The sequence below is a fragment of the Pongo pygmaeus genome, chromosome Y (genome assembly GCF_028885625.2).
Source record: "Pongo pygmaeus isolate AG05252 chromosome Y, NHGRI_mPonPyg2-v2.0_pri, whole genome shotgun sequence".
Taxonomy (NCBI): domain Eukaryota; kingdom Metazoa; phylum Chordata; class Mammalia; order Primates; family Hominidae; genus Pongo; species Pongo pygmaeus.
In genome coordinates, this window is record NC_072397.2 from 41,421,957 (window position 1) to 41,449,424 (window position 27,468).

The following is a 27,468-nucleotide window of genomic DNA, read 5'->3' on the forward strand; positions in this document are numbered from 1 at the left end:
AAACGTAGACTGCAAATAACAATAGGTCATATAGGAAGGTCCATAACATAGTTGGATTACAATGTACCAATATCAGTAGCCCTGATGGTATATTTACAGATCTTGGCTAATGTAGACTGCATTTTGCATTCATAGTGTTCGATGCTACTGCTTATGTACTATAAAAAGATAAAAACATAGTATATTCTAACCAATTTGAAAAAACAAACTGCTGTTCCTCAAGCTATGCAACACACTTCGTGCCCTATTGTTTCCAACAATCGGCATTGAGATATTACATCAAATAAAAAATTATATGTATTATTTAAAATCAGAAGGCTCTTATATCTTCAGCTAACAACAAAAGCTTTAAAATAATATAGAAATAAACTAGGAGACTTACTGCTTTCAAGGAAAATTGTAACTGGCTAGCAAAGAAGTCAGAAATCTTGGCTCAAAGGTACTTGAAGGTACTGTGGATTCTGATAATATGCACTTCACTAGGATTATATGAAACCAAATTTTAGAAGCATCACTTAATAAATTCTACCACAAAAGTGCCCCAAGCACAAAAATGTAATCTACTATGCTCCACACATTGTGACATATGAAAATTGTCCATACTGGTTTTAATATTTTAGAATTTCTATTAACAATATGTCCATAATCTTTATCTCAACAAGAAATTAAACTATCAAACATTAAATGGGAAGAACGTGTAGAATTAAAATCTGCTTGTTTTTTGCATTTTTCCCCATTTTGTATTGTTCCTAGTGATAAAAAATAATGTTTCTGAGCAATACAGCTGTTATTCTGGGCAACTGCTTTAATTTAGGTAATTCCATCCCTTGGCTACATGAACTTGACTAGAAATCATGCTAAATGTTACAGCACAAGACAAGCTTTAAATGTTTAACCTGGCCGGGGGCAATGACTCACCACCTGTAATCCCAGGACTTTGAGAGACCGAGGCGGGTGGATTGTGAGTTCAGGAGATCCAGACCACCCTGACTAATATAGTGAAACACTGTCTCTACCAAAAATACAAAATTAGCCAGATGCATGCCTGTAATCCCAGCTACTTCGGAGGATGAGGCAGGAGAATCGCTTGAACTCCGGGAGTGGAAGTCGCAGTGAGCCAAGATCACAACCATTACACTCCAGCCCAGGCAACAAGAATGAAACTCTTCAAAAGAACAAAGAAAAGAAAAGAAGAAAGGGAGAAAGAAAGAAAGAGAGAGAGAAAGAAAGAAGGAAAGAAAGGAAAAGAAAGGGAAGGGAAGAAAAGAGAAAAGAGGGAAAAAAAGAGAAAAGAAAACTGCATTACTCACATTGTGGCTAATGTTTCCAGAATATTTTAACACAAATATTTGTTTTAACTTAGAAGTGCTCATAAATTGATTTTATTTATATTTTTGGTCAGTATTCGTTTTTTATAGTAAATTTTGTATTAAAGTTGGTAAAATTGTTAAGTTTTACTGCCACTGGATTTTGAGAAAGAATAAATAAATTACTTTATGCTCTTATTGAAATATCACACATTTTTATGAACTAGGACAAGGTAGTACCTAATTACAAAGAAAATATCACAAAGGTAAAATAAAACATGACACTACTTAAACTATTCTTCTTCCAATTGTCTTGCCAAAGCTGTCCTAGAAATTTTTTTTAAAATTTTCAGTCACAGCTGATGTGTTATAAAATATGTAATAAAATAATAATTGAAGACCATATAAGTAAACCATCAAAATGAATTTTGAAAAAGAAAATTATTATTATTATTTAACCTGTTGATACACAGAGCCTGTTGAATGAGGATATAATGGAGCATCTTCTGTTGGGGAGGTGTTATGCCCATCTAAAGCATCGTGGTCAACTGTCTCCAAATTCTAAATATTTAAAAAGATTGACAATTTGATTATAAAAGTGACTTTATACCTTATATTTTATTTTCTTCATTAGAATAAACTTTTAAGAAATGCAAGAAAGCTGATATGTATAACATTTTTACAATTCCAGCAAATGATTTTTAATTTAGGAGAAAATCTGAATTATTTTAGCTACATAATTTTTAGGCCATTTCACACAAGTTGCTTCCAAAAGGAAAGTACTTTTTAAGAACAAACAAACTCATGCTAATCATTTCACAAAATAAATATTTTTAAGGGCAATATTAATACATAAACATTGGCTTCTGCATTTAAAAATTACTTCTCTTTTTCCCAGATTTATCTGCTGCCATTTGGGGGCTTCCCCCAGCCACCTCAACTAGAAAAAGTCCTCAAGCATTTGCAAGTGTCATCCTAGCACTATTTGATCTTTCTAAGAAATAACCATTTGATGTTTTATTGTTTTGTAGTGGAGGACACCAATTTTTGTAGGCATATTTAATTCTTTCCAGTATATGGCTTTCTTTCCATTTTCTATATCCACTAAATGACTGAATTTTCTTTTCTCTCTTTTTTTTTCCATGTGAAAGCACAAACACATTCTTTCCCTTTCACAAATTATGCAGCTGAGTTTCCCACATTTGGGGAAATCTCATGGGTCAGCACATCTAGAGTGCAATAGATCGGCCTTTCCGTGGGAAAGCCACCTTCGTGATCATGATATTTTCCCTGGCAGGGAAGTATCCATTTTCTTTTTAAAACTTCCATTAGCCTTCAAAAGAAAATGCAAATATAAATGTAATAGAATTTAGAATAATTTTCAGTATCTGCTTAAAACATTAATTTCAGTCATCCATGATTATTCTCTTCTAAAAATGTTCTTAATTCTGAAACAGATCTCTACAAAATTGTAAGAAAAAACAGTGTGATAAACAATGAAATGACTGCTAAATAAACCTACCATACATTTTATGCACTGATAATGCTCATTTTTGATAGTGAGTCTTAGAGCGATCTATTGTATATAACAGCCATTCTCAGTCTTCTGGAATTTTATCGTGTGCACTATGAGCTTTAAAAATAAGCAGATGAAAATAGTTTATAATATGTAGTAGTAGCTAATATTTTACTGCCTAATATGTGCCATTCAGAACAAGTTTTTAAGGTAATGTATTTAATATCAGAGTTAGTTTCCTAAGCGGGTAGCATTAGTAAGTCCATGTAATGAATAAAAAATCAATTACTGTTAGGACAAAGACTTTGCCAATTATTACAAATTTAGCCAGTTGAGGAGACAGCTAGCAATCTGACCAAAACATCTGACTGCTTGGTGTATTACCGATTTAAAATGTTTTGTCTAAATATACTATCCATGCATTACTGCAAGAAAATTAAAAGCTGTAATGTTATTTACTTTTCATAGTTCTATTTTTTGTTCTTAGGATTATGCTCCATGGCCCAGGCTGGACTACAGTGACAAAATGATAGGTCAAAACTCAATGAGGCCTCACACTCCAGGGTTCAAGGAATACTCCTGCCTCAGCCTTCCAACTACTTGGGATTAGAGAAATGCACCACCATGTCCCACTTACCTCATTATTTTTACTAACTATGAGTAGCATTTTATAACTACCTTTGTAAAGAAAAAACAAAACTTGCTTGGTGTTCACTCATTTTTCAGAGACAATATTTTAGAATGTAAAGCAAGAATCTCATGATAATAAAACAGCAATATTAATTGGCAGTACAAAATTGATTTCAATTCTGATAGTAAATGAACACAACCATAAGTAAAGCAATTTTCAATGGCAACAATAAAATTTGCCTGATTTGCTAATGATCAGTCATTTTCTTTCAGAGTGGGCTAAGTTGCAACATATTTAAACTGCCAACTGTTTGGTGTTCTTAGGAGTCAATATTAAAAATCACACAAAAAAAGCCTTCTGTCTTTTTTGACATTACCATGACAGATAAATAAAATAGTTTTTTTCTCTCTACCATGTATCTTACTTAATAAAATAATATTATATTCCAAGTCAGAGGACAGGTGTTTTTTCTTTTTGCCATAGGAACATTTATAATATAAATTTCTTTTGAAAAAGATAATTTTTATAATCTAATTTCAAGTAAAGAATAACATGGATAGGCTTCTTGTAACATTTAAACAGTATACATTTCATTATCTTATTCTCTTAAAAATTATATAAAGTGAAAATCATGTCCTTTGCCACATTATTGATAGTATCAAAAGTTTTCATGTGAAATTTGGATTAATATTATCTTTGCCTATATTGTTATCTGCTGCCTTGAACAGCGTTGGTACTCAGCAGATGCTGATATATATCTCTTGAATACTGCCTACTGAATAGACTAAATGTTCATTAGACAAAATATTTCAAGCTTATTTTAATAAACAGAATAATAAATTTATACATGAAACCCACATTAATCCACATCGACTATTTTCCACATTAACCCAACATGTATACCTTTACTGTAATCACCTCCTTGGATGAGACGAGACTAAGATGTGATCTAGCCTTACTTTAGAGCAAATACAAGAAGTTACATAGTAAACTATATATGAGTACAAACGATTTTTAAAATGGTATAAATTAATTTCCATGATAGGAACTCAATGTCATTTATACAACATTAATTATCTCCTTGAAATCTATGATGGTGGATCAAGGAACAATTAGAAAATTTTAATTGCTAAAATGTAATATTTCAGTTGTTTAAAATTTAAAATTATCTTTTGCCTTTAATTATTGTGTTCTATAGCTTCATAATAACTTTATTTTATTTTCAGGTTTTCATTGTGCGTATTATAATGTCTATTGAGTGAAAATTGTCTGTTTGTGTGTGGGCGTGTGTGTATGGAGCTTCCAGATATATAGTATGATTGTTTCTAGAATCGTATAACAATAAAATTTTGAATCTCCTGGCAGAGTTGGAACACTAATTCTGGTGCAGTTCTTAGGTTTATTTTACTGCAGATGATGCAACTAAGAATTGTAGAAGAATGCTGAAGATCTGCGTTTAGCATAAACATAGTTCTTTAAAATAATCATTTTTCTTGAAACCAGTCTGGCCACGATTGTGAAACCCCATCTCTTCTAAAAATACAAAAATTAGCCAGGCATGGTGGTGGTCACTTGTAATTCCAGCTACTCAGGAGGCTGATGCAGAGAATTGCTTGAACCCAGGAGATGGAGGTTTCAGTGAGCCACGATTCTGCTCCTGCGCTCCTGTCTGGGTGAAAGTGAGAATTCCTCTTACACACAATGCACACACACACACACACAAATAACAATAATAATAAATAAAAAAGAAAAAAACTCTTCTTCTTACATACTGATTAAACTAACTACTTAGAGGCTATGGACTGCTTTTGGATAACTTAATATTGTCTGCCATGATAACATTAAATTTTTAAAAAAGTTTCCATTCTAGGGCGATACTTTCTATGACTGTTTTTCATTGTTACTTCTGTAGTAACACATAAATGCTTTTAGATGATTCCAAATTCTGGACATATGTATCCAACTCCCCATTACAATTTTTTATTTGGTGTCCTGTATGCTTCTAAAAGGCAATCTGCTCAAACAGGTTCAATTTTTTCTATCAGCAAATGACATCACTATTCTCAGCTTATCAAATCACACCCAGGACATAGGTGTTAACATCTCTTTCCTACCCCGCTTTCTCTGATATCCAATTGCCAACACCTGCCTATTCTAACTTATTAAGAGCTCATAAATCTGTCCACACATATGTTCTACATTACCAGCTTTTCTAATATACAGCGCCCACAATTTTTTCCTACAGATAATTTTGAATAATTCCTTACTGTGGTCTATTATGAAATTTTCCATGCTATAGCCAGTGAGATGTTACTAATATATGCCCTTTGTTATCCTCTGATGGTTTATCAATTCACACTGAGTATCTCCCAAAATTGCTAAAAAGCCAAGTTATGTCAATACTTAGTCTGTATATGTATTATACATATACAGACTACTGTCTGTATATGTATACACTGTCTACTTAAAAAAAATCAAATTAGAAAAGCAACTCTTTTCAACTGCAAGATGCTTTCTACTTGCCAAATCTAAGTCACATATGCCCTATAATAGGCTGAAGATCACCTTGTGTTGTATTTTTTTTTGTTTATTATGATGCTTTGTATCCCACCTGGGCTGTTTATTCAGTACTGTATTTTCAAAATAATAATTAAGACAGATTGAAATATTTTATCTGAAATTCAAAAATCTCAATTAAGCAAGACTTTTTAACTGAATTTCTGATGCAATAACGATTTAATTGAGAGACTCTATTTCAGTCTGCATTCATGTACCCTTCACCCATAAAGGGAATATCCATTTCTCTTATAGAAACATTAATATGTTTGATTTTTGAGTACTTTTGGGGGCCTTACAGGGAATGGTACACAAAGTGATGCAAATGTGTTGACTCAGTTTTCTCAAATGCAAGAATTCATAAAACCTAAAACACACTGCCTAAATTTCTTAAGATGTATAAATGTATACTGAACCTTAGCAATTAAAATTAAACTTAGGTTATATCATAAACCAACCATGTGTTGTGTATGAGCAACTAAAATCTCAAGTTAAATTGTGCAAAACAAATTTTCTGTGAATTCTTAGGTTTGATACTTTTATATTTAAAATAAATATGGTATTTATGTTTGTATAATATATGCTCCTACTCTACTGAAATTATCCCACCATCTAAGATGTAGTCAGGCTAGGCTGAGAAAAAGAAAGTACAGTGGTGGTCAGAGCAGGAAGAGTAAACAGTAAAATTTGTTTTTTCCTGAAGGCATATATTAATAATACAAATAACATTTTCATTACAGAAATGTGTGACCATATAACTTAATTTTAGATAGTAAAATATTTGTAATTTTAACAAGTTACTTAAAATGATCTGCTAATTGTCTGAGTCAATCATTCATATAAATATGACCTCTAGCTCATCTTGCTGTTGAATGTTAGAGATAAGGCAGATGCATTCTAACCAACTCACACATATACACAAAATCAACATGGACACGGAGAAGAGAATTAGTGTTTGTAGCAGTGTATTACTTACTAATAAAATTCAACAAGTGTATATGGCAGTGTTATCTGTTGATGGGAGATGGGAAAAATCCACTCATGGAGGAGGAATATATTTTCTCATTAATGGCACCTTACATTTATAAACTGTAATGGTTTTCTAAAAATGTTTCTTTGATTTACCTATATAAATTAGAGAGTTAATAAATGAGATGACCAAGACTTTAATTATAATTAAAATAAGAAAATTGACTACTATAGAATTTATACTTAGATTACTTTCCTGGAAAAATCAGATAATACTATTTATATGTACATGAGTTTTATGCAGTTAGCATTGTATTCTTGGTGAAACAATAATGTTAGATATGAAAAATTAGAATTTACCATATTTGCAATGCATTATTATTTAATTTACTACTTTATTCTTTTCAAAATGACTTAGCCTTGTTTATTTTCATTCTACATGTCATTAGAATTATTCTCAGTAGCAATTACTCCATCATTTATATGCCATTCGTGAGCTTCTACCACCATATATCATGTTTCACCACCCCAGGAGGAGGGAGGGCCAACAGTGGCACAAGAGTTGCTTCATACAGTCTGTCCCATGTCCTGCTAAATTCAAGCTCTCCATGAATAAAAAGCCTTTCCATAGCCGGAGTTCAGCTTTAAGAAAAAGGCTAACTACTGAACTTGGAGAAAAGACAAATCTGCATTTGATAATGGATTTAAAAATATAATGTGTGTTTAGAGGATACAAAGTTACAATTCCACAAATGGGATAGTTAATATTTGTGTTAATTTCTTCACCCTTGAGGAAAGCCTGCTAGTTGAAGTTAAAACATTCCTTTTTCACACAAGACAGAAGCTAACATTATCACTCTCAGAGGAAATTCTAAGAAAGATTGTACCTTGTCAGAGGGTAAATCAAGACATCCTTATTAGGCCATGTATTTACTTAGTGTCTCCTCAATTACTGAACATTGTTTAGTGATTTGCTTTCGAGGATTTTTGTGTTTGTTTCAAAAAAATCCTTGCTGCAATGATCAGACTTGATAAAGCAAATTATTGCCTCTTGTGGATGTTCACATTCTGTGCATCGGTAACTATCTGATTCTATGGAAGATAACTGAAGCTTGGACTGAATGTAGATGAGACCTGCCACTACAGAGTGATGGAAGTATCAAAGGACATGCTGAGTGAGGGGAGGTGGCTGTCATATAGGGAGTGGAGTTTTGAAAACTTACATCAAAACATTTCTCTTCCTGGCCCCACCCAATATTGTCATCTGGAAATATTTGATAAAAAATACAATAGAAAATAGTAGGAGAACAAAGCAGGTGGTGAGTGTGGCAACAGGAGTAGTCAGAAGCAGCTGCAGAACTGTCCTGGACAGAAGAACCATAGATGATGCTCCACAGTTTGAAGGAAATGTAGTTCCCTGTGGTACAGATGTTGCCCCATACAATCTGTCATATATCCAGCTAGATGCAAGCTAAGAATGGAAAGCTTTTCCATAGAGAGAGTTCAGTTTATGGAAAAAGGATAATTATAGAACTTGAAGAATAGACAAATGTGCATTTAATAACATAAGTAATAATTACAGTGTTCTGAGTAGAGAACACAAAATAACAATTGCATTCCAATTAAATAAATATTTTTGTTAACTTTCATCTTTGGGGAAAGTTTCCTAGTTGAAGATAAAACATTCCCACTGTTTCTTATCTTAGAACAAAATTATTTAGGTTTCTGTATAAACCTAAGTTTTCACTTTTATATGAAGACACCACCATGTAACTTTTATTGCAACAAACCTGTCATACAAAGTAGTAAATTGGTAAGTAGAGAAATGCCCCAGTGTGGTACCCAGTGAAAGGTGGTGTCTGGACAGTCAGTGCTTTCTAGAACTCTGGACCAACAACCAGGAAGTGTTGAAGTGACTGAAAAGTTAAAGATCACAAGTACAGCATGGGGAAAACAGAGATCAACAGTATCTCTGTCCATGCCAAAGGAAGTATCCTAGGAAATTTTGGCTATGATAAGAGAATGAAACTCCGTATGCACATTTCTTCTGGATCACTTTTGGAGCACTAAGAAGAAAACAAACTTAGTCCTAATGTACATGTGCTAAGGGGAGCCTGATTTTAAGACTGACTTCATTCTTTCCTCATGTTATAGAGCCTTCAAGGGACATTGCCTACTAGATCCAAGATTTGCCAACTTATTTTTCCTCATAATCATCTCCTATCTATCAGCTGATATTTCTACCCATGTGCACCAGTGCTCTTCTTCACAGCTTCACACCTGTAACACTGTTCTCTGCAGCCAACATATGAGGTCCCACTTAATGCTCCACTTTCCTTCCAGCTCCTTCAAAGAATTGGCCATGCATGAAATTTGGCACTTAACTTTACTAATATGCACCCAGGATGTGGATTACTAGTTCCTACCTCACCTTCATTAGCCTGGAGGAAAGGTTATTTTCAGAGTGCCACTGTCGTTCAGCTCGGCCATGTCTTCCTGCTGTCACTCACCCTGCTGCTCTTGGTTGGATTTCATCATAATCCTCAGGATTGTATGCTCATTGAGGGCAAGAAAAACTATATTAAAAAATACATGCTTGCTGAAATTACTCCCAGATTTCTAGATGAGTTTTACCTTTTTCTGCACCCATAGCTCTGGGATTTAGTTTGTTTTAATATGAGTGCTACCTAACAGGTTAAGACATCATATTAGTTTGGACACTACCGATAGGGGAAATAGAACAAAAACAGCTGTGATTCACAGCACTTTAAAAATGAATATTAAACTACCACAATCTTGAACAAATATCTTTATTATAACAATCAAATAAGTGGGTTAAAAATGATGGTAGCTATTTCACACAAGGACAAAAGATGAAAGCTTAGAATTACTTGCTTAAAGTTAATTCAGAATGGAACAAAATTGTTCAAGTGCTTAGCGTTAGAACAGGTTGTATAACCTGGTTTTCAATGGACATTACCTATTTCACAGTAAGATCTTGTTATAGGAACAAAGGGATGATTCCCAGCCTCGTGTGGTGTATCATCTCTGCCTCCCAAAATACTGAGATTAGAGGCATGAGCCACCATGCCCAGGGTAATTCCAAACTTTTTATAAAAGTTCTGTGACTTCCTCTACCTTGCCTTCACCCACAAAACAAGCATTACTAAGAATTCCAATATATAATACAAATAAAGCACTGCCATGACCAAAGTACTACATTGATATGAGTGTGAATCCATGGTCTGTTCAATTTTTTATTGCTTTAACAGAGACCACTGATGCACCTAAAAGGATGAGTACAAATGTTAATGTAATCCTGGATTTTCTCTGACAACTCTCCTTAAAACTGACTTACAATTTTTTCCAAGTATATGTATCAATGGTTTATTCTCTGAGGGAAAGGAAATAATCAGCAGGACCACTATTCCTAGCCACTGGCAGAAGCATATATGCAACACTTAACACCACACATGTGTTTCAATGGCTTCTTGACTACTCCTGTGTACACTGCCTATACATTTTTATAATATCTCTAAATGTATAAAAGAATTAATGTGAATGTATATGCTATCACATATCATTTCCAACTGCAGAATATGTTAGTTTTAAATGTATCTACCATATCTTGACTCTGACATTTATTTTTGGATTGTTACATTAAAATCAAGTACCTGGGACAGTCACTGTGGCTCATGCCTGTAATCTGAGGGTTTTGGAAAGCAGAGGCAGGTAAATCACTTAACGTCAGGAGTTTGAGACCATTCCAGCTAACATGAAAACAGTGAAACCCCATCTCTACTAAAAATAGAAAAACACATCACACGTGGTTTTGGGACCTGTAGTCCCGGGTACTCCATGGACTGAGGAGAAGACTCACTTGAATGCTGGAGGAAAATGTTGCAGTGAGCCAGGATCATGCCACTGAACTCCAGTCTGGACAACAGAGCGAGACTTCATAACAACAACAATAAAATCACAAATAAAAACCAAACCAAATAAACAACTGGCAACATTCTTCTTGAATGACTGTTTGATCGCAGAAAGCTCAATTCCTGCCAGGTTATGATCTCTATTAGTAGCACAGCAACTTATTTGAAAGTAGATGGAAAGTAGATGGAAATGTTTTAGATTACATTTTTATTTCCTTTTCTATTATATAGGCTGCCTCCTTGCATGATGAGAAAAGGCGGTCTGAAAGGTAAGCTGTGCAGCCTAAGGGAGTTACTTCAAAAGGCCTGTTTCCTGAGAAAGATCAAATCTTTTTTTCTATCATCACATTTTTAAAATTATAGAACATGCCTTAATTTCATATGTAAATTATAAACATCAGTAAAGAAGTGATTTATTCCATCTTCTTGCCTTATGCCATGAAGAATAATAATTCTCATATGTGACATAATTAAGGCAATGGTTTTCTTAGAAATAATAATTTTAAAAAGCAACCAGTTCATTGCTACAATATTCCTCAAATTAGTCAAAGGCCATGTATTTGTGATGGAAGATTTGAATACATTAACCGTGTTTAAAATTAGCTTACTTTTACCAGAAAGAGAACACAAGCATTGTAAGTGAAAAAATAACTACAAAATAAAGTAGCATCACCCTTGATATTATTCAGATAAACTTTTTCGTCGATGTGAGACTTCATTTTAAAATTAGCTGTTCAACAAAATATTTTCTCCCTTAACAAAACAAAAGTAGTCCCATGAATGGAAACTTTTAGATTCATACAACTTTTGAAGTGTACAATCTCAGAGCCTGGCATCTGTCTTCCATCATCTTCTAGTTTGTGAACCCAAACATTAGTTAATTAACTTTACTAAAAAGGTAAAGTTATGTCCTGAAGTAGTGAATGCTGACACAAACCATTTGCTGGAGTTGCACCTACTTTTCAAGAACATGTTGATCAAAAGTCACATGTTCTCAACTATGAGGTCAAGAGCAGCATGAGCTATGAACTGGTGCAGATGATGATACTCATAAATGACTGTGTGAGCAACAACAGATTAACTTACCCATGAGGAATAAAGAAAGTAAACACTTAGTTCTGTAAATTCTATGGATGGTTTTCTTGTGCAGAAAAAGGAAGGTTTGACTTTGCTTTTTTTGTTATTTTCAAGAGACATACAAGAGGCCTGTTTTCTCATTATATCTAATTCTTTCTTTCAAAATATAGTTTTAAAATGACACCTCAGTTATTGGTTGAAGTGTATTCTCTCCAAAATTCCTTTGTTGACATCCCAAGTGAACAGTACCACAGAATGTGTCTTCATTTGGAAGGAGAGGTTACATGTAGACATGGTTAATTCAAATGATCTCATTTTACAATAGGGTGGGCCACTAACAAAACCACATGAGTATTTAGAAAAAAACAATCTTTTGGAGACACACACAGGGAGAAAAATGACACAGGAAGACTGGAGTTACACTGCTGCAAGCCAGGGAACTTCCAGAAGCTGGGAGATTAACCAAAAAGGTTCTTACCTTAAGACCTGCATAGGAAGCATGGCACCACTGACACCTTGATTGTAGACAGTGGCTCTCAGAAATGAGGCAATACATTTCTGCTGTCCAAAGCCACTAAATTTTTGGTACTTTGTTACAACAGCCACAGGAAACAGAGACAGCCTCCTTGTTGAAGAAGCTGTTCCCAATCCTGGGCTGGAGGAGGGTGGCCCATTGTCCCAAAATGTCTCTGACATCTAAAGCATTCTTTACTTCACTCATGTTGTCATGACAAACCTAAGTGAATCTTTAGATAAATGGATGTTTTTGTGTCTAGTCAAGCAGTAGTTTCTTTTACAATGATGATCAATCCTGAAAGCTTAGGAGCAAATTGTGAAAGTGCCTTAAGAAGGTGAATGGTAGCAGGAGAAAGAATTAAAATCAATGTATGCAACAAATTATTTTTATGTGTGCTCCTTTGTCCACCACGTGACCAGTGGAGTGCACAGAAACTATATACAAGTAGCTGCATCCCAGGAAGCAATACTGCTACAAGTACTCAAAACAATTTTTAATGAGTATTGTTCTCATAATATGAGAAAATAATGTCACAACAACACCTACCACATAATCCTTTCTATCATATTTTGGTGACAAGTCCTGAATAGTTGAAAAGTATCACACAATTAAACATTATATATTACAAGCAACCTACAATATGAATTCCTCAAAAGTCATTAAAGCTGACTTGCGTGCATGAGGGAAACAGTGCAAATGTTCCAGAAATGTATTAGAAACATAAATTGGAAAGGACTGGGCTCTTCTCATGACAAAAATGTATAGGCCTGTTTGCTCTGAATGACATGTTCTCGAGCCAAGCCTGGTTTCTGGAAACATTCTTGACAAGAAAGTCAGGTGGCATCATCTCTAGTGTTGCTTTTGAGCTTCCTGTGCATGGCCAAGGTGATCACTGGGGAGGAAAGCATGCATGTATGACCCAGCCAGGAAGTGCCACTAGGTGTCACTGAGGGTCTTTTTGAACCCCGTAGGTCCTCATCAAAAACTTGATTCATGGAAACTGTCTGAATTTTAATGGATGAAAGCCAGTAGGACCTGATGAAAATTGTGATTCATGAAAACTGCCTGAACACTCATGGATGACATTTCAAGGCCCCAACTTGCTACAGGTGAACAAGGCTTTTAAGTGCTCAAGCAGCAACAATTCAGGGTGGATAACATAGTGAACTGAATATCATAGGAAAGTCAGAGGTCATGCTAGTCTGTGCTGAATTAAAGCATAAATGAACAACTCCCAGGATATTCACTGGCTTGCTTCTATCAGTCTCTGGAACTCCAGAGGAAGCCTCATTTATTTGTGTTGGATTTCATCTACCTCCTCTGTTCCAATCTTCCAGTTCTAAAATCACATTACACTATATTGTTACAATATAATAAAAATGCTTATTAAATGTAATCTTCCACATACACTTTGGATTCTGCCATCCCAGCTGGCAAAAACTCCATTTCAAAAACTGGATTATCATGGTGGCCAACAATTACAAAGTAGAAGCTCGTAGACATGGTCTTAAATGTTTGCCTACTGATGAACTAAAAAATAGTGCACATTTTTAGCAGTCAATATTGAAATTCAAAGATGACTAATGAGAAGTGTAAAATTCTTCTTTTGTTTTGCTTTCTAATTTAAACTTGGAAGATGCCAGTAAGCTTGTCACCATTTCCCGTGTACTAGTGAAGATGAATGACTTCTGGAATAAACAAATGATATAACTGTGATATTTCTTGTAGAATCCTATGTATTTCTATAAGAAAACCTCTAACATAAAATCACAGACAACGTTCTCATAATCTGCAAGTATGGCACATTCAGACCACGGGACCCTGAATGTCTGGTGGAGTAAGCTAGGCTTCACTTGGACTGGAGCAGTGAGCGCCAGCACTGACACTTAGAAGATTTAACAGAGGTAGACAGTAAGTTAAGGACCATAGAGAGTGATGAGAAGACCAAGGAATTAATTAGCTTCCCTTAGAAATGTCCATCAGGTATCCATTGGGGGAAGCTAAAACCAAGTCTCCCTCATGTCACTTAGAAAAGAGAAGAAATGTAGCACTTTGTGCTCTATTTTTCTTCTTTCTACCTGAACTATGTGTGCTATAATATATGTCCTTGCAAATAAAAGAGACTATGATATGCCTCTTGACACACCAATTTATAAGAAAGCTTTTGTATGCTATAAGAGATGAAAGAAATATTCCATAAAGGAAGACATTTTGAGGTACTGAGAGACCTTACAATGGAGTTTCACAGATTGGGGTGAGTGTAATGGCTCAGGCCTATAATGACAGCATGTTGGAGGGCTGAGGCAGGCAGCCTGCTTCACCCTAGGAGTTTGAGACCAGCTAAGGCAACAGCATGGAAGAAGAAATACTTCTCTACAAAAAATACATCTCTACAGAAATACTAAAACTTTCTGAACATGTTGGTGTCTGCCTGTAGTCCCAGCTACTTTGGAGGCTGACAGGAGAGAATTACCTGACATGGCAGTAAGCTGAAATATTCTGACTCAAAAACAAAACAAAACAAAAAACAAACATACAAAAAACTTCAACAGATTAACAAAAGAAATGAACATATGAGAAACTGGGGAAAAAACATAAGCAATTCCACGGCTTCTAGCACAGATAATTAAAATACAGATGAATGACTGATGACTGGGAACACGGATGTATATACACAATGGTAACCCCACTGTGTGTGTTTTTAACACAAGGGATTTGAAATCAAACGAAGTTGGGTTCTGCCTACCTCTGCTACTTACTTGCAATGTGAACAGAGGGAGTCTTTAATCTACTGTTGGTCTTTTCCTTTATGTAGTAATTTTGTATCACTTCACGGCAAAGTATCCAGCACAATGTCTGACTCACAGGATGTGCTCAATTAATATTATCTAGAATAACATGGAAAGGCCAAATGCACACTGAGATGTGGGGGACTATAGCCTTGTCCACTTTCTCACTACCATCTAAGCTGCTTTCACCCTTCAATGGCACAGTTAAGTATCTGCAATCAGGGTTACCCACAGAGCCAACAATATTCACTATCTGGCCTTCCAAAGAAAACCTCAGCTCCTGCTTTAGAAAAGAGATGAAAAACAGATGAGATAGAAAAATCGGGTAACAAAGGAATGATACAAAAGCCATGAAAAACTACAGGAACTGGCAATAATTCTCCAGAGAATGTGATGGGAGAAAGGATGGGCAGTAGAAAATTGAATAAAGTAAACAATGATATCATGAATTATTGCTGGGCTAAATTTTAGAGCCAAAAGAAGTGGTTGTTACTTCCTTCAGTGCAAACATTGAAGCAGCAACATCACCAAAAAAGGTGGGCAAATGTATGTGTGATTGGGTGTGTGTGGTTTAGTGTGGGTGTGTCAGTGTGTGTGTAAGGGAGATAACATGCATCCCCACACTAATCCCTATATGAAAAGCCACAAATATGTGAGCAGCATGGTGCTAACTCAGCAGGAGGACAGACAGAAGGGAACTCAAAGAAAAATTGCATGAGGTTGCTGTTACCAACTACACAGAAGGGCAGAAGATAAGACAGAGCTTACTTTATATACATTCCATACTTATTGTGAGTTGCTAATTTTGTTTTCCTTTTGTAAACAGCTGAAGAAGCAAGAAGGCTGTAATTTTTCATTCAATTTTGACAAAGGAAACTGACAGGTGAAGTGGAAGAATGGGAAACCCTGGGAGAAAATGGCCCCGTTGCCACAGGAAGGGAATGCAATAGCTGCAATCACTTAGCAAACACTTGAGGTTATTGGGTAAAGGTGAGACATCCATTACTATTCTGCACTGTCCAATCTGTGGAACTTTCTCCAAGGATGCAAATGTTGTACCTCTGTGCTGTCCAGTATGAAAGCCAGTGAGTATTAGAATTGTGGCTACTGTAATTATAGAATGATTTTTAATTAAACAAGAATACCCTCATGTGGATGCTGGCTATGCAATAGACAGCACAGGTCTAGATCAAAGATTTCCAGCCAGTGGCATGATCTTGGTTCACTGCAAACTCCACCTCCCAGGTTCAGGAGATTCTCCTGCCTCAGCCTCCTGATTAGCTGGGATTAAGGGCATGCACCATTATGCCAGGGTAAATTTTGTAATTTTAGTAGAGATAGGGTTTTGCCATATTGCCCAAGCTGGTCTTGAAATCCTGACTTCAAGTGATCAAAGCAGTGCTGAGATTAGAGTCAAGAGATTGTAAAGTGCTGAGATTAGAGTCCCCAAAGTGCTGAGATTAGAATCCTGAGCCACCATGCCCAACCTAATTTCAACTTTTTTATATAAAATTTGTGTGACATCCTCCTACGTCCCTTCACCAACAAAACATGTATTACTTAGTATTCCAATATATAATACAAATAAAGCAACTTCCATGACGGACATACCTGCATTGGCATGAATGTGTAATCATGGCCTGCTTGATTTTTCCATTGCTTTAAATAGGGGCTTTTGAAGAATCTCCAAGGAACACTTGTGCCAGAGGCCCTGATGAGGTAGCTACACAGAATTAGATAACAGATTAAATTGGGAAAATGAGGACAAGAGGAGAATCTGGGATAGTTTCCAAATGTCCAGCAGTGGGGACAAAACAGAATATGAGCTCTTCTTAGATGCCCTCATCCAAATCTCTAAACCTTGTGAGCATGTGAGGGCTCATGGCAAAGAGAAATTAAGGTTGTTCAGCAGCTGACCTCAAGATAGGAAGATTGCCCAGGATGATACAGCTTGATCAATGCCATTACAACGGCCTTAAATGAAGAAGTTGGAAGCAAAAGAGAAAAGTCAGGGGGAACTGACAGAAGAACGGTAAAAGCAATGTGATGTTGATGGCTTAGAAAATGGAGGAAGGGGTTCTAGCTAAGGAATGCATGAGGCCCCTAGAAGCTAGAAAGTACAAGGAAACAAATTATCCTCCAGAGCCTCCAAGAGGAGCACAGTTCAGTGCGCACTTCAATCTTAGCCAAACAAGACCTGTATTGGACTCCTATGCTACAGAAGTGTAAGATGATACACTTGTCTTGTATTAAGCCACTAAATTTGTAATAATTTGTTACAGTGCCTATTGTTCCACCTCTGATAGTTTTTTTTTATTATTATAATACTTTAAGGTTTAGGGTACATATGCACAATGTGCAGGTTTGTTACGTATGTATACATGAGCCATGTTGGTGTGCTGCACCCATTATCTCGTCATTTAGCATTAGGTATATCGCCTAATGCTTTCCCTCCCTCCTCCCCCCAACCCACAACAGTCCCCAGTGTTTGATGCTTCCCTCACTGTGTCCATGTGTTCTCACTGTTCAATTCCCACATATGAGTGAAAACATGCGGTGTTTGGTTTTTTGTCCTTGAGATAGTATGCTGAGAATGAGGGTTTCCAGTTACATCCATGTCCCTACAAAGAATATCAACTCATCCTTTTTTATGGCTGCATAGTATTCCATGGTGTATATGTGCCACATTTTCTTAATCCAGTCTATCATTGTTGGACATTTAGATTGGTTCCAAGTCTTTGCTATTGTGAGTAGTGCCACTATAAACAAACGTGTGCATGTGTCTTTATAGCAGCATGATATATAATCCTTTGGGTATATACCCAGTAATGGGATGACTGGGTCAAATGGTATTTCTAGTTCTAGATCCCTGAGAGATCGGCACACTGACTTCCACAATGGTTCAACTAGTTTATGGTCCCACCTACAGTGTAAAAGTGTTCCTATTTCTCCACATCCTATCCAGCACCTGTTGTTTCCTGACTTTTCAATGATTGCCATTCTAACTGGTGTGAGATGGTATCTCATTGTGGTTTTGATTTGCCCTTCTCTGATGGCCAGTGATGGTGAGACTTTTTTCATGAGTGTTTTGTCTGCATAAATGTCTTCTTTTGAGAAGTGTCTGTTCATATCCTCCACCCACTTTTTGATGGAGTTTGTTTGTTTTTTTTCTTGTAAATTTGTTGGAGTTCATTTTAGAGTCTGCATATTAGCCTTGTGTCTGATGAGTAGGTTGCAAATATTGTTTCCCAGCCTTAGGTTGTCTGCTCACTCTGATGGTAGTTTCTTTTACTGTGCAGAAGCTTATAGTTTAATAAAATCCCATTTGTCATCTTTGGCTTTTACTGCCATTGCTTTTGGTGTTTTAGACATGAAGTTCTTACTCATGGCTAGGTCCTGAATGGTATTGCCTAGGTTTTCTTCTAGGGATTTTTTGGTTTTAGGTCTAACAATTAAGTCTTTAATCCATCTTAAATTAATTTTTGTATAAGGTTTAAGGAAGTGATCCAGTTTCAGCTTTCTCCATATGGCTAGCCAGTTTTCCCAGCACCATTTATTAAATACGGAATACTTTCCCCATTGCTTGTTTTTCTCAGGTTTGTCAAAGATCAGATAGTTGTAGATATGCGGCATTATTTCTGAGGGCTCTGTTCTGTTCCATTGATCTATATCTCTGTTTAGGTACCAGTACCATGCTACTGTGGTTCCTGTAGCCTTGTAGTATAGTCTGAAGTCAGGTAGCATGATGCCTCCAGCTTTGTTCTTTTGGCTTAGGATTGACTTGGTGTTGTGGGCTCTATTTTGGTTACATATGAATTTTAAAGTAGTTTTTCCAAATTCTGTGAAGAAAGTTCTTTTGTAGCTTGATCGGGATGGCATTGAATCTATAAATTACCTTGGGCATTATGGCCATGTTCATGATATTGATTCTTCCTACCCATGAACATGGAAAGTTCTTCCATTTGTTTGTACCCTCTTTCATTTCATTGAGCAGTGGTTTGTAGTTCTCCTTGAAGAGGTCCTTCATGTCCCTTGTAATTTGGATTCCTAGGTATTTTATTCTCTTTGAAGCAATTGTGAATGGGAGTTCACTCATGATTTGGCTGTTTGTCTGTTATTGTGTATAAGAATGTTTGTGATTTTTGTACATTGATTTTGTATCCTGAGACATTGCTGAAGTTGCTTATCAGCTTGAGGAGATTTTGGGCTGAGACAATTGGGTTTTCTAGATATACCCTCATGCCATCTGCAAGCAGGGACAATTTGACTTCCTCTTTTCCTAATTGAATACACTTTATTTCCTTCTCCTGCCTAACTGCCCTGGCCAGAACTTCCAACACTATGTTGAATGGGAGTGGTGAGAGAGGGCATCCCTGTCCTGTGCCAGTTTTCAAAGGGAATGCATCCAGTTTTTGCCCATTCAATATTATATTGGCTGTGGGTTTGTCATAGATAGCTCTTATTATTTTGAGATACATCCCATCTATACCTAATTTATTGAGAGTTTTTAGCATGAAGTGTTGTTGAATTTTGTCAAAGGCCTTTTCAACATCTATTGAGATAATCATGTGGTTTTTGTCTTTGGTTCTGTTTATATGCTGGATTACATTTATTGATTTGTGTATATTGAACCAGCCTTACATCCCAGGGATGAAGCCCACTTGATCATGGTGGATAAGTTTTTTGATGTGCTGCTGGATTCAGTTTGCCAGTATTTTATTGAGGATTTTTGCGTCAATGTTCATCAAGGATATTGGTCTAAAATTCTGTTTATTGGTTGTGTCTCTGTGCCAGGCTTTGGTAGCAGGATGATGTTGGCCTCATAAAATGAGTTAGGGAGAATTCTCTCTTTTTCTATTGATTAGAATAGTTTCAGAAGGAATGGTACCAGCTCCGCTTTGTACCTGTGGTAGAACTTGGCTGTGAATCCATCTGTTCCTTTACTTTTTTTAGTTGGTAAGCTATTGATTATTGCCGCAGTTTCAGAGCCTGTTATTTGTCTATTCAGAAATTCAACTTTCTCCTGGTTTAGTGTTGGGAGGACATATGTGTCTAGGAATTTATCCATTTCTTCTAGATTTTCAAGTTTATTTGCGTAGAGCTCTTTATTGTATTCTCTGCTGATAGTTTGTATTTCTGTGGGATCAATGGTGATATCTCCTTCATCATTTTTTATTGTACCTATTTCATTCTTCTCTCTTTTCTACTTTAATAGTCTTGCAGTCTATGAATTTCATTGATCTTTTCAAAAAACAAGCTGCTGGATTTATTAATTTTTTGCAGGTATTTTGGGTCTCTATGTCCTTCATTTATGCTCTGATCTCAGTTATTTCTTGTCTTCTGCTAGCTTTTGAATGTGTTTACTCCTGGTTTTCTAGTTTTTATAATTGTCATGTTAGGGTGTCAATTTTGATCTTTCCTGCTTTCTCTTGTGGGCATTTAGTGCTATAATTTTCCCTCTACACTCTACTTTGAATCTGTGCCAGAGATTCTGGTATGTTGTAGTTTTGTTCTCTTTGGCTTCAAAGAACATCTTTATTTCTGCCTTCATTTCATTATTTACCCAGTGCTCATTCAGGAGCACGTTGTTCAGTTTCCATGTAGTTGAGTGGTTTTGAGTGAGTTTCTTAATCCTGAGTTTTAGTTTGATTGCAGTGTGGTCTGTGAGACAGTTTGTTATAATTTCTGTTCTTTTACATTTGTTGAGGAGTGCTTTATTTCCAACTATGTGGTCAATTTTGCAGTAGATGTGGTGTGCTACTGAAAAGAATGTATATTCTGTCGATTTGGGGTGGAGAGTTTGGTAGCTGTCTATTAGGTCAGCTTGGTGCATAGTTGAGTTCAATTCTTGTGTATCCTTGTTAACTTTCTGTCTCATTCATCTGTCTAATGTTGACAGTGGGGTGTTAAAATCTCCCATTATTATTGTGTGGGAGTCTAAGTGTCCTTTTAGGTCATTAAGGACTTGCTTTATGAATATGGGTGTTCCTGTATTGGGTGCATATATATCTAGTATAGTTAGCTTTTCTTTTTGAATTGATCCCTTTACCATTATGTAATTGCCTCCCCTGTCTCTTTTGATCTTTGTTGGTTTAAAGCCTGTTTTATCAGAGACTAGGATTGCAACCCCTGCCTTTTTTTGAGTTCCATTTCCTTGGTAGATCTTCCTCCATCCCTTTATTTTGAGCCTATGTGTGTCTCTGCGCATGAGATGGGTTTCCTGAATACAGCACACTGATGGGTCTTGACTCTTTATCCATTTTGCCAGTCTGCATCTTTTAATTGGAACATTTAGCCCATTTACATTTGAAGCTAATATTGTTACCTGTGAATTTGATCCTGTCATTATGATGTTAGCTGGTTATTTTGCTTGTTAGTTGATGCAGTTTCTTCCTAGCCTTGAAGGTCTTTACAATTTGGCATGTTTTTGCAGTGGCTGGTACTGGTTGTTCCTTTCCATGTTTAGTGCTTCCTTCAGGAGCTCTTTTAGGGCAGGCCTAGTGGTGACAAAATCTCTGAGAATTTGCTTGTCTGTAAAGTATTTTATTTCTCCTTCACTTATGAAGCTTAGTTTGACTGGATATGAAATTCTGGATTGAAAATTCTTGTTTTTAAGAATGTTGAATATTGGCTCCCACTCCCTTATGGCTTGTAGAGTTTCTGCCAAGAGATCTGCTGTTAGTCTGATGGGCTTTCTTTTGTGGGTTACCTGACTTTTCTCTCTGGCTACCCTTAACATTTTTTCCTCATTTCAACTTTGGTGAATCTGACAATTATATTTCTGGGAGTTCCTCTTCTCAAGGAGTATCTTTGTGGCATTCTGCATATTTCCTGAATCTGAATGTTGGCCTGCCTTGCTAGATTGGGGAAATTTTCCTGGGAAATATCCTGCAGAGTGTTTCCAACTTGGTTCCATTCTCCCCATCACTTTCAGGTACACCAATCAGATGTAGATTTGGTCTTTTCACATAGTCCCACATTTCTTGGAGGCTTTGTTCTTTGGAGGCTTGTCCTTTTTTCTCTGAACTTCTCTTCTCACTTCGTTTCATTCATTTCATTTTCTGTCACTGGTACCCTTTCTTCCAGTTGATCACATCAGCTACTGAGCCTTCTGTATTCATCACTTAGCTCTCGTACCTAGGTTTTCAGCTCAATCATGTCCTTTAAGCACTTATCTGAATTGGTTATTCTAGTTAGCCATTTGTCTAATTTTTTTTTCAAAGCTTTTAACTTCTTTGCTATTGGTTCATGTTTCCTCATGTAGCTCAGAGTAGTTTGATAGTCTGAAGACTTCTTCTCTCAACCCGTCAAAGTCATTCTCCAACCAGCTTTGTTCCCTTGCTAGTGAGGAGCTGCATTCCTTTGGAGTAGGAGAAGCGCTCTAATTTTTAGTTTCCAGTTTTTCTGCTGTGTTTTTTTTCTCATCTTTTTGGTTTTATCTACCTTTGGTCCTTGATGACGGTGACGTACAGATGGGTTTTTGGTGTGGATGTCCTTTCTGTTTGTTAGTTTTCCTTCTAACAGACAGGACCCTCAGCTGCAGATCTGTTGGAGTTTGCTAGAGGTCCAATCCAGACCCTTTTTGCTTGGGTTTCAGCAGTGATGGCTGCAAAAGAGCGGATATTGGTGAACCACAAATGCTGCTGCCTGATCATTCCTCTAGAAGTTTTGTCTCAGAGGAGAACTCGGCTGCATGAGGTGTCTGTCCACCCCTACTGGGGGGTGCCTCCCAGTTAGGCTACTCGGGGGTCAGGGTCCCACTTGAGTAGGCAGTCTGCCCGTTCTCAGCTCTCAAGCTGGGTGCTGGGAGAACCACTGCTCTCTTCAAAGCTGTCAGACAGGGACATTTAAGTCTGAAGAGGTTACTGCTGTCTTTTTGTTTGTCTGTGCCCTGCCCCCAGAGTTGGAGCCTGCAGAGGCAGGCAGGCCTCCTAGAGCTGTGGTGGGCTCCACCCTGTTCGATCTTCCTGGCCGCTTTGTTTACCTAATCAAACAACTAACTCGTCAATGGCTGTCACCCTCTCCCAGCCTTGCTGCCGCCTTGCAGTTTGATCTCAGACTGCTGTGCTGGCAATGAGCGAGACTCCATGTGCATAGCCCCCTCCTAGCCAAGTGAGGGTATAATCTCCTGGTGCACCACTTTTTAAGCCCATTGGAAAAGTGCAGTATTATGGTGGGAGTGACCCAATTTTCCAGGTGCCATCTGTCACCCCTTTCTTTGACTAGGAAAAGGAATTCCCTGACACCTTGTGCTTCCTGGGTGAGGGGATGTCTCACCCTGCTTCAGCTCGCACACGGTGCGCTGCACCCACTGTCCTAAACTTACTGTCTGGCACTCCCCAGTGAGATGAACTTGGTACATCAGTTGGAAATGTAGAAGTCTCTCATCTTCTGTGTCACTCATGCTGGGAGCTGTAGACAGGAGCTGTTCTTATTCGGCCATCTACCACCTCTGGTAGAGTTTTGTCATTCACTTTTTTTCCCGCAAATCCACGTTGACTGTATCCACTTCAGAACTACTCTTATTTCTCGTCTGATGCCTAGAATCTTCTCCCTTATTCTGCCTGCAACCCCTACCTATTTTTAAAAATCCAACTAACTCTCTCACCCTCCTCGATTATTTCCAAGAAAAACCTACACATTCTTCACATCCTAAGAAGTCCTGTCACTCATATTGCCTCTTCAAGTCTTTTTTTTCACTGCCAATGATGAAAACTCATTGCACACTTCTTCAATGTTGTGTACAAAGCTGAATCTGATCAAATTTTGTCCTCATAGGATACGGATACTTTATCAGGCTTATTTTCCCAACATACAACTCTGGACTCAGGTTAGATTCCTCACTGCCCCCAAGAAGGTCCTGCATTTTTGTTTGTTTTTGTTCCTTTGCTCATCTTTCCCCTCCCTGCAATGCTCTTCTTTTACCCCCCCAGCTAAATTCTATGCATCAAGGCCCTGATGACTTTTTCTGAGAGATGACCTGGATCACTTCCATCTTCAGCCCCGTCTCCTTTAAATTCTTTACTCAATTTATAATATTTTCTTAGCTCTTGTTCAATGCTCTGGCCATAAATTTTTCATTATTGCTTCTGAGAGTTTTGGCTCCTTTTCTTTTTAATTACATATAAGCATCATGAGGTCAGTCTCACTTTTCCTCACAACACACAATGGTGGCTAATAAAAAATATTTCATTTCTGTGGATCTCAACCCTGAGCCATCTTGCTTCCAAAAGGACATCTGGCAATGTCTGGAGAGATTTTTGGTTGTCTCACTTGGGGGAGAAGGTGCTATTGACAACATAGAGAGCAAGGATACAGCTAAATCTACAATGCATGGGACAACATCCCAAAACAAAGAATCTGCCGGCTCCAAAAGGCAACAGTGGCTCCATTAAGAAACCCTGGGTCAGCTGAATGACCCTGTTAACTGTGAAAGCAAAGCCCCAAGAGAGCAGACACTTGCAGGTGGAAGTGTGCACAGTGCATGAATGAACCTGTTGGGGCGTGGGCAGATCTGATCTGGCTACCCCAGGTAGGAGTGGAGGTATAGCACCAGCCTGCACTGTCATGTAGGGCCAGTAAAGTCCCACAGGGTCTCAAAATGCCTGTTTCGACTCACTCCATACCCCTACCTGCAGCCAGAACTCAAGGACGGAAAGGAATTCTCAGTCCCGCTGTGGAGACCTGTGCTGCTGCTGCTTCAGCCTAGTATGCTGAGGGCAGTTCTTTGGATACCTTGGATGTGCTCTGGCGAGATGTGGGTGGAGCGTCTTTCGGGTGCTGGGCAACCAAAGGCATGCGCCATGTATCTTCAGAACAGGAAGACTGTACTTTGTAGGTCTCCAGGAGGTGCAGGATGGGATGTGAGGGCTGTAATCTGGCGGTCCTGCCTCACTATTTTCCATCTCTAGTCTTTGGATTTCAGCCCTCCAGCCGCCTTTGAGTTGTGCCTAGGTCTCGGTCCTTGGCCATGCCTCAGAACCGCCAAGAGAGGAGGCTCTCATGTTTGATAGAAAACCTACTTGGGAGTGTGAGAGTGTTCAGCACCTTTGTTCCTCACCTGGGACACAGGCAGGGCTTTGAGGGTGGAGATTCCTCCTCATCTTGGACTTGCATCCTGTCCTGCGCACTCAACTCCAGCCATGGCGGGGTGAGGGAGTAGGCCTGGGAGGAAGCTGATGATGGCAGGAAGCTGGCGCCTAATGACTCAGGAATACACAACTACCCCTCATCAGCGACAGGTAAAAATGAAGTCTTGTTGACGTTCCTTAATACCTACTTCCCTGCTAGACCACACAGGGTGTCCCCAGAGACCAGTGATCTTTTCTCCTTTGTTCACCTTTTCTCTATCCCCCAGATAACCTGTAATCATTTTGTCTTCTAGTTCAACTTGCTCCCCATGTCTGACGTGTTGAGTCAAGATGAGCTGAGAGAAAAGCTACACCAAACGTTGAAGGATCGAGGAATACAGGGCACACTCAAGTATCGGATTTAGGTTTATCTGTTATATAACTTTTACAAGTGTAACCCGTAACAAGTAGTTCACATTTAAATTCATCCAATGTTTGGGTTTCAAAACTCTATCCTGAAATATTACAGTCCCTTTGAATCCATTGAGAAAATTGTTGCATTCGAATCGACTTTAAGGAGAATGTTCAAATAATTAATTGAACCCACAATAAGATAGGAGCAGAAAGCATTTATATAATGAACAAATTTTAATAAGATGAGGCGTGTTTTATAAATCTGGCCTACTGGTTGCTAAACTAACAAGTAGGTGTGTAATACATTTGGATGAGGAATATTGACACCCTACAGAAAACATTAGTGTGCTGTTTTAATAGTTTGGGAATGAACACTTCCATCTTTAAACTATATTGATCTGCCTGCCTATTTAATTAGTGCAGGAAGTATCTGTAGGTATGCTTTATATTTGTGTTAACAGCTAGGAATAGCATTAGCTCAATGTGTTTTCATTGCAATCTGTATTTCAAAAGCATATTTTATATTTAAAATATGTAGATATATCCTGTGTATATATCCTTTTTAAATTTAAGTTATATGGTGTGAGCATTTCTCTGTTTCCTTAAAAGTTTCTTGAAATCCTCATTTTTAGGGGTAACAGATTTATCTTTGGATATTTTTCTGACACAGGAGCAGTCCCTTGTTGAATATTTTGGTTATATTTTCCAACGGTCCACAGAGGTGTGAAGAAATGGCAGAATTTTTTCTTATACTTTATATCTCAAGCATAAGCTACTGAAATGGGCTTCTAGGAAATGAAGTGAAGAGTCTGCAAATGGGTCTGGCTAATCACCAGTTTCACTTGGAAGCTGAGGAAATAGACATTTTTCTAGAGCACACTGGCCTTCTTGTTTCATGTGGTAAGACTTTTGCAAGGGAAGGTTCCTAACTAATAGCCATAGATCTAGAAACATTACGGAAATAAAAGGAAGTTTTCTAATGAATATAACACATCTCTGTATACCTCTACTGAGAAAATCCTACTGAATTTTTTTTAACTTGTCAGACTTCCCTCCCTCCATCCTTCCTTCTTCCCTTCCTTCCTCCCATTCTTCTTTTCTTTCTTCCTTCCTTTCTCTTTCCCTCCCTTTCTCCCTCCCTCACTTTATTTCTTCCTTCATTCTGTTCCTTCTCATTTTTTTTTCCTTTCTTTCTTCCTTCCTCCGTTGCAAGACACAAATTCAAAACCAGCTAATTCGTGAGTAGATGCACCCTGAATTGAATGAAGAATTGCAACCTCAGTCCATTTCACTGCAAGGGAACTCCCTCTTACTAGTAGCCTCTAACTCTTCAGTGGCTGATCGCTAACAAAGATGTGGCTATGAGTCTTCACTTTCTGTTTTCTTTCCAGAAATTGGTTTAGCAAAAGAAAATGTAATGAATTTCCTTTTCTGTTTTGAACTTTTTATTAACAGTTTTTTTCGGCAGACTGTAACATGCTGCATTATAGCTAACTGCTTTTAAACTAGTTCTGTTTCTCATTCCTCTTTGAATTTCCATCATACCTGCACATAATACATTTGTTATATAACAAGCGGGTACTAAATTTGAAATTAATTTCTTGGTATCTCATTTAGTCTTTTGTATAATTGTGATCTACAATCTCAAAAGCTTTAAGAGGTAAAACTGATTTATCTATTTTCCATGTTG

The 27,468-nt window shown here is 37.4% G+C and overlaps 1 non-coding gene across 1 annotated transcript; it reads right to left on the bottom strand.

Annotated features, from left to right (window-relative positions):
• Positions 1-2,452: 2,452 nt before the first annotated feature.
• On the bottom strand, positions 2,453-2,612 carry LOC129026002 (U1 spliceosomal RNA). The gene has a single exon (XR_008497387.1). It is a non-coding gene; the product is annotated as a U1 spliceosomal RNA (small nuclear RNA).
• Positions 2,613-27,468: the final 24,856 nt, after the last annotated feature.